This window comes from Marmota marmota, unplaced genomic scaffold (genome assembly GCF_001458135.2).
Source record: "Marmota marmota marmota unplaced genomic scaffold, marMar, whole genome shotgun sequence".
NCBI lineage: Eukaryota > Metazoa > Chordata > Mammalia > Rodentia > Sciuridae > Marmota > Marmota marmota.
In genome coordinates this window covers 3,093,128-3,109,710 of record NW_026000081.1, presented here as the reverse complement: position 1 = coordinate 3,109,710, position 16,583 = coordinate 3,093,128, and the positions used below count along the sequence as shown (strand labels likewise).

Genomic DNA, 16,583 nt, shown 5'->3' with positions numbered 1-16,583 from the left:
ACCATTACCTTGTAGGGAAGAGAGATTGGTCAGAGTGCTGGACAGCCAGAAGTGCCACCAAATCTTCATGGACCTAGTTCTGGAGCTCCAAATGGTGACTGGACACAGTGTTCTCTGTCCTTGGTTTCTAGATGCTCAGGGAAAGTGTCACAGCTCAAAGATGGGAAGCCCAATTGTATCTACCACTTACTTACCTGCTCTGTGCCCAGACGGTCTAAATGGTAAACGATTTCATGTCTGCTCTCTTTGCACCCCATTCCCAGGCTTCATTGTGAATCTAGAACATCCTCTCATCTGGTTAGATCAGCTGAACCAACTCTGCCTTGAAGCCTGTTGAAGGAGAATTTTATCAATAGACCTGAATCTCCGTTTCTGTGTGCCTGAGGGCCCCCAGGCCTGGGACTGTCTTGCCCCTGCTTCCAAGCCAACACCTGAGTCCCTTGAGTTTGCTCAAGACTTCCCCTTGCCCACCTCTCAGCATGGGCACCAAGCTACAGGGACAGGATCACATTGGTTCCTGCTCTCCTCTCTAGACTCAGTGGTCTTTTCCCCTCCTCTCTCTGTTCTTCTCTATTATCTTCCCCTTTCATCCTCTGTACAGGAGACAGAGTTGGCTGGTCCCCAAGTAGTATTTGCAGGTGACTAAAGGGAGTTTATAGGAGCATTATGGAGCTTAGCGTGGTCACAGGGCCTGTGGACCCAAGTCCAGGTGGGGTCTGACCTGCTTCCTGCCCTGCTTCACAGGGTCAGTCTTTCCTCAAACCCAGCCTTTGCTCCACACACTCTCCTTGTGTGCTGAACTGAAATCTTCTTCAACTCCCAGCTCAAGCTGTACTCAAGTCCCTTTCTCTGGTCTCATCAAGCCTCCCAGGCACCAGAAAATTCTTTCTGAAGGGCAAAGCTAATGATATCCGGCCCTGTGTGACATCCTTCAGTGAGTCTTTAGTGGCTCCCTAGAAGAGGGCAGACATCTTAGCATGACTTAGAAGACTGTCCCAACCTGTTCTTCTCTAACCAGCCTTCTTCACATGAGGTTGTGATGGTCCTGAGGAGGTCCAGTCCTCTGGGCATAGCCAAGGTCATGCACAGTTCCTGTGAGCCAGATCCAAGTCCATCCATTCCCTTCTACTCAAGAAGTGCCCTTATCTGTATCACCGCTTCCATCTGTTCAGACATGCCACCTCTGGAAAACATCCCCTTTCTCCCTAATGCCACCCATAAGTGTTTCAACAGGCCTCTTGAGATTCTGTACGACCACCTACATGGGTTTTGTGAGTTTAATTTCCTTATCTTTCCCTGCACCTGCCCTCAGGCACACAGTACCCTATTGGACTCATTCAGGCCAACCAGTTAAGTGGAACTAAGTCCGCTCTGACCTCCAGCCTGGGAGGCTTTCTCCCAGTTGAAGAAAGACGAGGGAATGAATGCAGGATCTACAGCAGAGTCTATCAAGTGCTCTTCACAGATGAATGGATAAAAAAAATGTGGCATTTATACACCATGGAGTATTACGCAGCACTAAAAAATGACAAAATCATAGAATTTGCAGGGAAATGGATGGCACTAGAGCAGATTATGCTTAGTGAAGCTAGCCAATCCCTAAAAAACAAATACCAAATGTCTTCTTTGATATAATGAGAGCAACTAAGAACAGAGCAGGGAGGAAGAGCAGGAAGAAAAGATTAACATTAAACAGAGACATGAGGTGGGATGGAAAGGGAGAGAAAAGGGAAATTGCATGGTAATGGAGGGAGACCCTCATTGTTATACAAAATTACATATAAGAGGTTGTGAGGGGAATGGGAAAATAAACAAGGAGAGAAATGAATTAGAGTGGATGGGGTAGAGAGAGAAGATGGGAGGGGAGGGAGGGGGGATGGTAGAGGATAGGAAAGGTAGCAGAATACAACAGTTACTAATAGGGCATTATGTAAAAATGTGGATGTGTAACCGATGTGATTCTGCAATCTGTATTTGGGGTAAAATTGGGAGTTCATAACCAACTTGAATCTAATGTATGAAATATGATATGTCAAGAGCTTTATAATGTTTTGAACAACCAATAAAAAAAAATAAAATAAAAAATAAAATAAAAAGGTAAAATATGTTAATTTAAAAAAAAAAAAAGAAAGAAAAACTCCCTGTGTTCCTGTCAAGGAAGTTTTTGAGAAATTAAATTAAAATCTAGAGAAGAAGAATTAATGTTAAGAAGACATATTAGTGCTTAGTACTGGGCAACTTGTTCTTGTTCCTGTGCACAATGGTTTGTGCTCTTACTCTTGTTTGAGTAAAATAAATAACAAGTTAAACACTTGCTGTAACCATGGCACTGGTTTCCAGTCAGTAAGTCAAGAAAGAATAGTCAAGGTATAGGCCAACAATCTGGGACATTTCTAACTATTATTAAAAGTTAACTAATCAGAAACAACTCAAAGGAAAACACGAACTGAAAGTAAAAATGCTTGCTTATGCATAAGCCAAGATACATTCTTCTATTCTAATTGTAGCTACGTAATATTTTGTTTCTTTGAATAATGATTCCTGTTTTGTAACCACAAAGTACTGTGAACCTGCCAAAATGAAAAGTATATATGATCAGCTTCACAAGTAAAGATTGGGATTTAGCCCCTTCAAAAAAAAAAAAAAAAAGTGCTCTTCACAAATTATATACTATTAAAAACTGTTGTTTCCCATGTGTCCTGTACCCCAGCCCTCTCCGGGCCGGGAAAAGCAGAGCCCCAGGAACTGCTGGCCCTCTCTCTCTCTCTCTCTCTCTCTCACAGAGCAGGTGCTCCATTCCTAGCTTTTGAATAACAAACTCAGCGCTCCACTCAGGATGAAGCCGAGCTCAGTCACGAGTTTCGGCCTTGTTGTTCTGTTCTGTTGTCTGCTGGTTTACCGAGCAATGCTGAGGACGGTCTGAGGGATGACTGGTGTAAGCGGCTCATCCCCCCGACCACCACACCCTTTCTGAAATTGGAGTCAGAGACTCTGAAACTCAGGCCAACATGCTCTCCCATTTCTGGACTGCTCTCTTGGGACCCGCTTTTCATGGCCTCCCCCGTCCCCACAAGCAGGCGAGACATCTTATTCATGGATGCTCCTTCTGTGCAGGGCTTTGGCGGTGGCTGCTCCTTCACCACTCTGCCGCTCGCTCAGCCAGGGCCCTGCCAAGCCTCCTCCTCCACACCTGATGGTGTACCTGGCTGGGTTCTCAGCCTCTCTTGGGATTACTTTCTGTGGTTACAAGTTGGGCTGTCTTTCCCCCTCTACTTTGAAGGAACACCTATGGCGCCTGGACCATCACCAAATTGACACCCAACTCTCTTTCTTTCTTCCCACCTCCTTGGGTGCACCCCGTAGGGCCCTCACTGGTGCCCTCCTTACACCGTCCTCTGGCACTGAACTATATTTGCGCTCCTTGAACCTCAATTGCGTGAATGTCTTTACCTCCCTCAATTGTGCGGTAAATTCCTTAAGAGCAGGCTGGGGCTTAGTACAGCTCTGCAGCCTCCCACACTGTCCGCATTCTCCCACAGGCTCTTGCACGTGGTAAGCTTTAATGCTTCTTATTGATCACTCAGAAGTGGAAGCTCATTAAGGGGTTTGTGAAACTTGGGCTCCCTTCCATCAGGACAATGTTTGCCAAAGTATGTTCTGTGGATTATGGGATATTCCTAGGTGTTGTAGGATAAAGAGACCCCTGATTGACTAAAACACATCTCTTACAGCCCTAACATATTCATGAATGTTGTGATTATTTTCCCCAAGAAGAAATATGTGGGACCCCAAGACCCCATGGGTTAGGCAACAGACACAGGCCCTAAGACATGTACTCAAGAGGGTAGAGACGCAGATCCTTAGCTCAGGTAAAAGATAGAGGCAGCAGATTAAAGTCTAGATTAAGATGAACACTTAAAGTTGACCTCACAGAGATAACCCTGCTGACACTAAGTGGGAGTCTCATTTGGCCAAGGGAGTTAGTCATTCTCATGATTCTCCTGGTTTTCAGGGCTTTATCCTGCCTCCTAAATTGGGGATTGTGAACTGTCATCCATATCCTTTTTAAAAATTTTTTGGTACCAGGGATGAACTCAGGGGCACTGGACCAACGAGCCACATCCCCAGGCCTTTTTTATATATTTTATTTAGAGGCAGGGCCTCCCTAAGTTGCTGAGGCTAGCTTTGAACTTGCAATTCTCCTGCCTCAGTCTTCTGAGCCGCTGGGATAATAGGCATGCACCACGGCACCCACATTCATATCCTAACCCATGAGTGTTCATTCAAATTATCACACACCTGGACTGACCACTGGATTTCAGATGTGGAATGTCTAAGTGAGCTGCCGTCCTGCTAATGTTCTAAGCCAGGACTTATAAGCCAACTAGGGGGCTTTCTGACACAGGACTGGCCACAGTCCAACAAGTTTGGTCAAGGCATGCGCGTGGGCATGCTTTCTCTCTGTCTCTCTCTCTCTCTCTCTCTCTCTCTCTCTCTCTCTCTCTCTCTCTCTCTCTCTTCTCTAATGCCTCAAGGATTTGATGGGTCTAGGAATACACCTTGGTAAATGTATGCCAAAGGCACTAATTAACCTATCTTCACCTTGAGGGAAGCAGCATCATGTGGCCACCACTAGTGTTTTGTAAGCTGAAAATCATCTCCGGACATCTGTCCTGTGCTGTGAATTTCCAACCTTCCCATGGATTGTCCCTACTGTACAGATAAGGGAAGGTGGAGAAGTTCCTAAAGTGGAGAATCATGTGACAGGCACTGGGATCCTGCTTTGCCAGTGTTGGGTAGCCATCTCTGAAATGGACATATCTATCTCACAAGGATACTGACCGGATAAAATGAAAATGTGTGTTGGGGACTCTCATACTCAACTGCTCCGATATTTACTGGACACTGTTTTGTGGCTCGCCGTAAAGAAAAGCCACCATTTTCAGGGAGCCAGTTGGGTATCATATTTAATGCTTGGCACTTTCTCTTTATTATTGAATGTAATCCTCACAAAAACCTGGTGGGATTGGCTAGTCTAATTTCCATTTTATAGATGAGGAAACTGAATTTCAGAGATTTGGGAAGTTTGCCCAAGTTTACACACCTACAATGATGGAAAACTCAGAGTCAAATCCAAAGCCCTCATTCCATGCTCTTTATTCTTACAAGTGTGAAATACCCTTGAAAAAAATAAAATTAAAGCCCACCTCACACACAAAAACAAATGGCTGAAAATGACATCACTTCAAGGCTGTATTGCATGTGGTTCTATATACTAAGGATTAACAAAATTAATGCTAATCTTTGAAATTAAAGTCAGTGACTTGATGTTGCAAGAACTATGTCCAAAGATTAATTCCACAAGTTACTGGTGGATCAAGCCTCTTTCCTCCTATTTTCTTCCTGCAGAACACAGGGGAAATTGCCACCTATTTCCCAAGGCTGTTGCAAGAAGTAAATTGACCTAGAATATGCGAAAGCAGCTCCAACAGTGTCTGGCTCTTGGCAGACACTCAATAAGTATAGCTGAATGAGATTCTTTGTAACTTGTAATCTAACAATGACACACATGAACATGCTGCAGATAGACTGATTTTTAACAATTGAACAATACCAGTAGAGAAAGCACTTGTTTTTCATAATTGCATTTTAACAAGCAGGAGGTTAATATATGCGGTTAGGGCAGGAACAGACTTCAAGGGGGGGTTAGGAGCACAGACTTCAAGCCACACAGCCTGGGTCACTTCCACCCACCAGAAATCCTCAGCTGGGGGCCCTTGGGAAAGCAGCTTAACCTCTCTGTGCCTGTCTCCTGGTCTGTAATGTGAGGGGTGGTTGCAGGGATTACAAGAATACATACGTGCAAAGCTCTTGGTGGAGTGACAGGCATACAGTAAATGCTATATGAGCACCTGCCCCATCAGCTGTGTTTCCCTCCCCTGAACCCCTGGAGCACTCTTGAGTCCCAAAGAGACGTGCAGATAACTTTCCACATTTTGGTGTTTTTGTGTGCAGGATTTTCCTCACCTGCTAGATATGCAATTTGAAGCCATCATGTTCTGATTTATCCTGCATGGGACTCACACTGAAGTAAGCTCTCCATACCTGTGTGTGGAATTTGAAAAAAAAAAAAAAACAAAACAATGAACTAGAACTTGATATTGGAATCCAGTTCCAAGGGACTCCCAGGGCTGTGTGCTCCCCCATCATGCAACCCCATGACTGGGGTCCTTCACTGCCCTGGGTGCTCCTGCCTGGCTGCAGAGGTCCTAAGAATAGTACTGTTCTCTGAAGAAGCTGGCTGAGGCCACAGGAGTTCAACTCGCTCCCACCACACTTTGACCAGCTCACTTACACTAGAGACTTCACACCTGAGCTGAGACACTTGCAGGTGAGAAGCTCAAAAGCACCTGGCATTGCAACATGGGGAAAAGCCCTCTGCCACTGTTCGAAACGTCCATCATTGCTCTCCTGGCACCCACTGGGACACACTTTAGGAAGGGAGCCCACTAGCCATTAGCTACAAGGCTTTTTGCAGCTTGGGAAGGACTTGTCCAGGTCCCAGGGCACTAGGCTGGGGAAAAGAGAAGGAGGCAAATTCCAGAGCCTGGGAACTGAAATTGATCTCTTTCCTCCCCAGGTCCCTGGTGATTGGGGTCCAGTTCACAAAAGTACCAGAGATCCTCAGTATCCAACCCTCCCAGTAAAATGGCCAGAAGTAGCAAACTTGTTCTGGGCTCAGTCATCACTGTGTCTCTTGTTTTGTCCCTAGTCCTCCTCCACTGACATTCAACATGTGAGCCACCCTTATGGGATGCCAACCTGGCATGGACTCCCAAGCTTGGGCTTTGGGAACAACCAGACCTGATTTCAAATGCAGGCTCTGCCAATTATGATCTATGTGATGGCCAAGTTCCCTAACCTGTCTGGACTTCAGCTTCCGATATTACTAATGTCACTACTCCAATTTGACTAATTTCACTACATTGTTGAAATGGATACAAGCTCGTTATTTTGTCTCTGGTGGTGCCTAGCACACAGTTAAGTGTTCAGCAAATTACTATTAGGGGATACAGTATCAGGTCTAATCATATTGTATGTTTCCCCTTTCCCTGTTGTCATTCAGCTGAGAGCCAGCCAGAGTCACATCAAGGGTAGAGTGGAAAGCTGGGGGACAGTCCTCCCAGATGCCTGGGTGGCATGGTAGAGGGGGAGTTGCAGGCTGAGTGTTTAACTGCACTGCATGTCTGCATGCTTGTGCTGGGCAAGGCATTTGCCAAGTAGGCTGAGCCATCCTGGTGTCCTGACCTGTCCCCTCTGGATGAGCTTTCTCTCTTCTCCCCCATTCCCTACTTAACCTTTCTCCAGTAAAGACTCCAGGCTCTGAGTGGAAGGGTTGGATGCTTGACTGGGGAAAGAAACACAAGAAACATTACAGGACTGATAACTGCTGATAGTCCACAATAGCCAACTTTTGAGGACCAACTCTAGGCCTAGAACATTGTGTGCCTATTACTTCACTTCATTATCATGGCCCTACAGGAGAAGTGCTTTTGTTATCCCCACTTTATAGATGAAGAAACTGAGCCTCCGAGAAATTAAAAATATGTCCAAGATCACAAGTTAACAAGTAGGGAGGTGGGACTTGAAATTAGTCTACCTCCGGGGCCTACCAACCATGAGGCCAGGATTTTACTGGGCGCCTTTACTTAAGCCATTTCTAATACTCACACCAACCTTATGAGCTGGGGATCCATCCTCTTTTTACCATTAAGGAAACACATTTAGAAAGGATGAGTGACAGGCCAATGACAAGCAGCTGGTAGGTGTGGAGCCAGGGTCTGGATAGGAAGCCTGGATAGGAGGCCTATGCCAAGGCCTCCAATCCAGCAGAGCTTGGAAGGGGGACTCTAAAGAGAAGGGAAACCAACCTTCAGAAGCACCTAGAATGTGGCTGGCACTTTCCCATAAGGCATCTTATTTAATCTTCATAACCACTTCATCAAGAGGGGATAATTAGTCCCCAAAAGAAAACCAGGCTCAGAGAGATAGAGTTGGCCAAGATCACATAACTAGTAAGCTGTAAACTTGGGATTCATATTAAGTACTGGCTCCCGAAGTCTTGCTCTTTCTTTTGGGGTGTCCCATCTACCACATCTGCTGGCTTTGCAATTTTGCTTAGCTCTTAGATCAAAATCTATTTTCTGCCTGCTTCATGCTCCTGGAGACTGATCTCCGTGGATGGGGTCTCAAGTCCTCTGGCTTCCCGTTTGGATTGGACTAACAGGAAGCTTCCACAATTCAGAGGCCATGAGAGGGAAGTGTTTATTCTGCACCCTTCTCTGCCCTGCTTTGATTCTATGCCTGCAGCTTGTATTGGGTGGTGACTTTGCAAGGCTCCAATTTGTACAGGGTCCTGAGAGCATCACTTCTTCCATGTGCCTCTTCAGGCCTTAGGGGTGGAAATAGCTCCCTGCTGCCCCTCTATCTGTCTCACCATTGCTTGCCATACTTTGCAAATGGTCCCTTCCTCCGTTTGCCTACATAACTGCAGTTAGTGCCCTGGTGGTGCTGGGACCTGCCCAGGCCTCTGAACATTCTTGGAGGCTGCCATCTTGCAGCTACTTAGAAGGAGGGCCAATGATTTCTTTGTTGGTCACAGAGCTCTAGGTCTTTCCCTAACTAATTAGTGGATGGATGGGACAGTGGCCAGGGACTGGAGGCTGGCTGTTGATTCTGCTGTCCCTGACTCTGTCCATCTGGAATTGCAATTTGGTGCAGCTCACCCTCTGCAGGTGCAGTGCCCCACCTTCAATCTGTGGGGTTCCACTAGAGGTTTTCTTTGCTCCCTTCCAGCCCTGACACCCAGGCCTGTGAGCTGACACACAGAGAAGGCAAGACACCTACTTCCCCTGCACAGCAAGGCAATGATGTGAGCACCGGAACCCTGAATCTCAAATGCTTCTTTGCTCTGGAGTGTTTCTTCCACAGTTCAATAAATATTTCATCAGTGGTGACTCAATACAATCGCACCCCCACCCCATCCCCCGCCACCCCAGACAGCTTGCAACCTAGAAACTGTCACTGCTCTTTGACAGTCTGCCACTTTGCCTACCCAGATCCCCATCTTTTCACCTGCCTCTGGCTTTTCTCACCCGGGAGAGCTGGCTGAAATCTCCCATTCATTCCCAGCTGTGCACCGCCAGGAGAGGCTGGGGAGAGGAAGACGAATGATCAGGCAGGGAGGGCAAGAAGAGCCGCCTCTCCCATCTGTGTAAATACCAGGAGAAGATTCCTGTGAAGCTCTTGGAGATGAGCTGTCTGCTCGGAGAGAAACACCTTCATTGATTCAATATATAATCCGTTCTGGAAAACATGGTCCTTGGAATAGCTCTTAGCTGATTCTCTCATTGGGCTGTCAAAGTTAAACTGCCTTCTGCTCTCAACCGTTTCTCCCACTTGGTGAATGTGGAGAAAAGGCCAGAAAGGAGAGGAGGAAGTGGAGCCCGAAAGGCAGAGGAGGGAGGAGCATGGGTGGGGGAAGGGCCTGAGAAGAGAGGGTTTGGGGCTTTGCAGGAGGAAATGTAGCCCCCGACAACTCACACACCCTCCTCTGTAAATATTAGGAGACCTTGTCTTGAGAAAGTGAAGAAAACCCCAGCCCCCCAGTCCTCCCTCACCCCCCACTCCTCCCCCACCCCCCACTCCCCAGCAGCTTAGCTAAGATGCTGTGGGATAGCAAAGAACCTGGCCCAGGGCCATAGGGGAGCAGGAGGAGAAAAGATCAATCTGCGTCCATACCCTGTGGGGAAAGAAGGAAGGTGCTGCAGACAGCTGGGATGCCCGCAGACTGGGCTAAGGGAAGGGCACGCGGGCAGAAACTGCTGGTAGAGGGCAAGTGGGGTGAATGAATAGGGGGAACAGAGCCTCAGGTCAAAGAGGAAGAGGCCCTGGATTCCCATTTCCCTTTGGGCTTTTGCTATTGAATTGCATAATTCCTGGCCCCAGGGCAACTCAAGAGTTTCTCTGGCTTGCTCTGGAAATGTCACTGAACTGCCTTAAGATTCTACTTGGGAGTTTTCCTCCTGCGTTTCCTCAAATGGCTCAGCTTTACCCTGAAGTTTTAGTGTTTGGTTTCTCTGCCACTTAATTCCAGGGGGCTCCAGAGGAGCCTTTTGGAAAGCTCCTGAGCAGGCAGGCCTCTCTCTGAAAGACTGGGCAAGGCCTGGGAAGGACTTGCCTCCATTCTGGGGTGAGAACCAAGCACCTTGTCCTCCACTGCTCCCCACCACCCCCTTCCCCCGCCCTTCCTGAAGAACACAAGCTCAGGCAGGGTAAGAAATGCCACAAGATGGAATGGGCTCAGAGTAATTCCCGGGAAGATCATGAGCTCCTCTGTACTCCTTGGATTTAAAATGCAGATTCCAAGGAGGGTCATTTGTCTTGCCAATTTAGGGTGAATTTGTTCATCAGGTAGCTGTTTGTACCTGCAGTCCTCGAAAGGGTTCCATCTCTGAAATTTTAGCTTTAAGCATTCAGTTCCCTGGCTGTAAACCTGCTGCTCCTGCAGTTTTCCCCTAAAACCGTCTGCCATTCCTCCTCAAGACCCCCAGCCCCAGCCCTTCGGAATCTATCAGCCTCAGGGCCCTCCCTCCCTTTTCTCCCTAGGGCTCTAGTCTATGTTGACCTTTGACCTCCCCTCACCAGGCTCCTGTGTTCTGACCCAGCTTCCAGGGGTTGCCATAACAAAGTTGCAAAGCAGGAGGGTCCACACAATGGGACATGCATTCTCCTGCAGTTGTGGAGGCCAGCAGTCCAGAATCAAGCTGTTGGCAGAGTCATGCTCCCCTGCAGCCTCTAGGTGTTATGCTCGAATTCGGGACCCCTTAAAGACCACCAGAGACCCAAGATCGATGTAAATAGCAAAGAGGTGTTTATTGCGAGCTAGCACGGTCCTCCGCACGCACACACAGCAACTGGTGACGCTGAGAGGCCCCGAGCCCAGGGTTTGCAGCAGTTTTATACATTCTTTGGAGAAGGCAGGGACCCCACATACATCATAGCATCTCTTAGCAAATCATCACACACCGCGGGAAAATCAAATAACAACTCTAAAACATGATTAGCATATTCACTGGCGGGAACAAGTTGGGTAGGGGTGATTGGTTACTACAAGAGGGGGATTCGTTTGAACTGATTGGTTTAAGCCAAGAGGGGTGTTCGTGCTGAACTACATGGTTTCCCAACACGTTATCAACCACCATAAACTACTGGGAGGGTCATCTGGCATCCCAGGTATCTCCCTGTCTCATGCTGATTGGTGGCTACTAGGGGGTTGCTATGGATCCCACCTAGCCTGACTGAGTCAGGGACACCTGGCACAGCAGATCTCTCCTGTTATTTGTAGATAAACAACTCAGCAGGGTGGGAATGTGCCTAGGAGTGCTCTGTGGGTCTTTCCAAGGACAAAGGCCATGTCCTTTCCTTGGACAGGCTTTGCTCTGAGGTAGAGGCTGGTTTTTCATAGGGGAGAATCCTTCCTTGTCTCTTCTAGCTGCTGGTAACCTCTGCTGTTCCTGGGCTGGTGGCGGCATGACCTTCTTCCATCTCATGTGGCCTCCTTCCCTGTGTCTGTGTGTTCTTTTCTGTTTCTTGTAATGACATCAATGATTGGATATAGGGTCCACTCTAACCCAGTATGAACTCATCTCAATTCTTAACTTAATTATATCTACAAAGACCCTTTTTCTAAATAAGGTTCTAGGTGGGTGTGAATTTTGAGGAGACACTATTCAACCTCCTGAAGCCAGATTTAAAGTTAGGTAGTTAGGGTAGTTAGGTAAATCGGGTCTAATATCGAGTAAGATCCAAAATGGAGGCCATGTTGAGAATGAATTCCGGGAAAAGCAGGACAACTCATGGAATGTTAATGAAGTCCGAGAAAAAGTCCAAGGCCCAGAGCCCAACCTGTAAGGGTCCCGCGAAATGTCGGAGAAAGAGACCACCAAGTGACCACTCATGCAATTGGCAGAAGGGGGATTTATTGAACCAGCATGCTGGGGCTCCACGCCCACTCAAGAAGGGAAAGCAGCCCAGAGCCCCGAGCAGGGGCTGAGCACTGCTTAAGTACACTTTTTGGGGAGGGTGGAGGGCTTTGTATACATCAAAACAAATCATCATGAGGTGCGGGAAAATTGAACAACAACTCCTAAACATGATTGGTTCATTCATTGGCGGGAACAGGTCAGGCTGGAGTGATAGGTCATTCCTAAGGAGGGGTTTACATTTAAACTGATTGGTCCAGGCCCTGCAATGCCTACGTGCAACCACACAGAGCCCTTATTAAACAACCAAATAGTCAGGGGAAATATTTACTGGGCAGTTCCAAGCATTGTCTTAACAGCTACAGAAATTTCAGGTTTTGCAGGTAGCATAGAAACCTAACAATACCTAATCCTTTACATTTTAACTCAGACCTTGCAGCTTAAAAACTTTACAACACCCGGTCTTTTACCCTTTAACTTTTACGCTTTAACTTCAATTTATTTTACCCTTACAAACCCAAAGAAATTTAATGAAACAGCTCCCAGCAAACTTGAAGATGCTGACTCAAAAGTTCTTCCTGCCCAGATTACTCCTTTGGCCCACCTGTTCCCCATCCTTGACAGAACAAAGGACAGGAATGTGACAGGAATGAGGGAAAGCTAAATGAAGACTTCAGCTATAAAAATGGGAGACAACCGTGCTTCCAAGGATTCCATCTCTTGGGTCCCCTTCTTCCTCCGGGAGAAGCCTTTTCTGCTGTCCTTTAATAAACTTCTATTTTCCACTCTGACCTTGCCTCCGCGTGCTTCTCTGGTGTTATTCTTCAACATTGGGGAAGCAAGGACTCGTCACCGGTCAACAGCAGTAACACTACCATGGGCCCTTATGTTGAACCTGCCTTCCAAAACCCTGAGTTTAGCCCTTGACTACAATTGAGCATCTCCCTTTTGACCCTGGGGCTGCTGAGCTCAGCTCTTAGCTGTGCCTGCTCCTTGCTACTCTCAGTGCTCCCCAGCACAGCGTTGCCTCCTTCCCTCAGAAACCAGCTCAACGGTTGCCCAAGGAAGGGTGCTTTTCCTCTAGTTGAAATGTCTCTGTTTCCTGTCAGCCTGGAAAACTCTTAGTCACCTTCAAAGTTCAGTTCCAAGGTTACCGCTCCTGGGAACCTTCCTTGACCATCCTGGCCTGCACCCTTTTGGTCCTGTACGGATCCTAATTTCTCAGTTATTTGTCTGCATGTTTGTCTCTCTTCTCTCTTGAAATCAAGGGCATTTTACTCATTTTTTACTTCCTTCATCTCTAGTATAGTGTAGATATTTAATAAATATTTAAAGTGTTTAATAAAAGGTGGGGAAAGATCTCAGTTCAACTGAGTAGAATCTGCCCAGAAGAGATGACTCTGCCCCAGGCACCTTACCTAACTGCATGTTCTCCTGAGTTCCCAATGTCAATGGGTAATGGAGGTGTTTGGATTTGTTATGCTCGAATTCGGGATCCCCAAAGACCACCAGAGACCCAAGATCGATGCAAGCAGCAAAGAGGTGTTTATTGCGAGGTAGCTCGGTCCTCCGCGCGCGCGCGCGCACACACACAGCAACTGGTGACACTGAGAGGCCCCGAGCCCAGGGTTTGCAGCATTTTTATACATTCTTTGGAGAGGGCAGGGACTTCACATACATCATAGCCTCTTTTAGCAAATCATCACACACCGCGGGAAAATCAAATAACAACTCTAAAACATGATTAGCACATTCACTGGCTGCAACAAGTTGGGTAGGGGTGATTGGTCAGTACAAAAGGGGTATTCATTTAAACTGATTGGTTTAAGCCAAGAGGGGTGTACGTGCTGAACTACATGGTTTCCCAACTTGTTATCAATCACCATAATTACTGGGAGGGTCATCTGGCATCCCAGGTATTTCCCTGTCACATGCTGATTGGTGGCTGCTAGGGGGCTGTATGGATCCCCACCTAGCCTGACTGAGTCAGGGACAACTGGTGCAGCAGATCTCTCCTGTTATTTGTAGATAAACAACTTAGCAGGGTGGGAATGTGCTTAGGAGTGCTCTGTGGGTTTTTCCAAGGACAAAAGCCATGTCCCTTCCTTGGACAGGCTTTGCTCTGAGATAGAGGCTGGTTTTTCAACAGGCACAGGGTCTATTTCCTATTAAGGGTTTTGCTGTGGCTCATTGCAGATAACTAGAGAAGGGCAGTCACAACTTGAGGATGTTTTGAATCTTAAAAAAAAAATGCTATGGTGTTTTTTCAGCTGGGCTCCTGATTTTTTTTTTTCCTGGGCTTACAAGAGCAATCCCCCAGCCCAGGACCCATCAAACCCATTTCTTCATACAGAAGATGAAAATATCATCCACACATACCTCTGACCAGGCCCATTCTGAAGGGTGCCTGACTGTGGGGGGTTGCAATTTCTGGGACCTCCAGATTAATACTCACCTCACTTATGTCTTTAATGTTCTCCAAACACCTGCCCCGCCCCACCCAGGCTCCCTTGTGATTCTTAGAGCAGAGGTTCTTTCCTTTTGTAATGTAACAGACCTCTCAGCAACTTGGTGAGGCCTATGGGACCTTTCTCAGAATAAAGTTCTAATGCAGGGGCTGGGAGTGTGGCTCAAGTGGTAGCGCGCTCGCCTGGCATGCGTGAGGCCTGGGTTCGATCCTCAGCACCACATACAAACAAAGATGTTGTGTCCGCCGAGAACTAAAAAATAAATATTAAAAAAAAATAAAGTTCTAATGCAGAAAGTGAAATACATAGGATTATAAAGGATATCAATTTCTTGGAAATAGTTATCAAGAAGATGTTCAAAATTTTGCTATGTGATACTATGTAAATTTTGTCACTGTTATGTTAAATAATATGGTCTGACTTCTGATCTAATCATTGGAATTATTAGACACCCTTGTCTCTTGGTGATGGGGTGACATCAGGATCCCATGACCCTTCTTAAATGGCCCCTTTAGGAGTGAGGCCCTGTGGGAGAGGCAGCCATCACTTTCAGACAATTCCTGAAGGGCGTATAAATTCCTGAGGCAGGTGCAGGGAGGCCCAGACCTCCTTTCATTGCTAGCTTTGGAGAACTTGGAATTTTATTAAGGGAGGTGGTCTCCTGCTTTTCACCCCTGCTCCTTTCCTGACTCCTTCTTGCTTCCAAGCAGTAGATGCCACCTTGGTACCTAATTCCCAGGAGACCACATTTGGATGGGAATTTTCTCTGCCTCTGGAGTTCTGGTCTGAGAATCCTTTGTCCCCATTACAAGTTCCTTCACCACTCTTCACCCTACTGAGGAAATCCTCTCTTCCCCTACACACCCGCCAAATAGTGTAGCCTTAACTCACAGTTGTATCTGAATTCAACGTTATATTTAATAACCATCCAGGAAAATGGCACACACAGTGTAAGAGGGTCTACTCTGTACCAAATTTGATTTTGTATTTGAAATCTATACCTTCCTGGAGCGTAGTTAGGAGCATGGTACTTGCAGCCACTCAGACTTGGGATGCACTTATACCACATACAAGCTACATGACCTTTAAGAATTTGATTCATTTTTTCTAATGTTTGTGTGCTAATTTGAAAAATGGAGGTAGTAAAAGAATCTACCTCCTCAGAGTATGGTGTGCATTAGATAAAATAGCATTTGCAATTAGTATTCTCTCTGATGCAAAAAATTCCCAATATTTGTTATCAATGTACTATCCTTGCCTTCCATGGTATAGTTATTGAAGAAAATGGCTTTGAAGAAAATGGCTTCTGTAGTGTTGAGTTCCATGCTTGTCACATGATAGGTGAATGATAAAGTTTCTTGGATCAATTAATTAAACATATTCCCAAGGCTATTCCTGTCTGGGAAAATATCCCTTGAGGTTCCTGACTGATTATAGTCACCATAAGAAAGCCATAGTTCATTCTGTTCTGTGATTGAGACACAATCTTAACTGTCTCCTTTGATCCTGTCACATCCCTGTGAGATAACCATTCATATTCCAAGCTCATGTCCAAAGTAACATTAGCTAACAAGTGGCTGGGCTAAACCCCCAAGAGCAGCCCAAGTGCTCCCTGAAACAACATGAAAAACCCACCCGAGATCCAGAGGCCTGACTTATAGATTTGAAAGAACTCTGTTTCCCTAGTGAGCTACAAAAAGACATTCCCAGAGCCTTGAGCTTAAGTCACTTTCAAGAAAATAAAATAGCTAAGAATTAATGAATGATGGATACACTTAGCCATTATAGAAAAGATCCATTCTAAACAATGCTTTGGAAATATAAAAGAGACTGAGAAATACCCAAGTCCAAAATAGACCACAACTAAATAAAGTAGGAGAGAGTCATGCATCTATCAAAGGTTCCCGACTTGACTAAAGGAAGGACATGGTGACTGAAGGTCTGTGATCTACTGGAGTCCAGAACAGGGGCAAAAGATACAAGCAGCTAGCATGTCTCCAGTTCCATCCCAGAGAGACACCCTGGCTCTGGAGAGAGACTTGGCTATAGAGAAATCAAGCAGAGTTCATTG

At 46.4% G+C, this 16,583-nt stretch overlaps 1 long non-coding RNA gene across 2 annotated transcripts; it reads right to left on the bottom strand.

Moving 5' to 3' along the window:
• Positions 1–249: 249 nt before the first annotated feature.
• LOC125620341 lies at positions 250–9,615 on the bottom strand. Of its 2 annotated transcripts, none has more exons than XR_007351940.1 (3): positions 9,156–9,615; positions 7,359–7,408; positions 250–330 (listed from the first exon to the last, which is right to left on the bottom strand). It is a non-coding gene; the product is annotated as an uncharacterized LOC125620341 (long non-coding RNA). The 2 variants fall into 2 exon arrangements; XR_007351941.1 differs by lacking the exon at positions 250–330 and adding an exon at positions 6,030–6,105 and having other exon boundaries at positions 9,156–9,614.
• Positions 9,616–16,583: the final 6,968 nt, after the last annotated feature.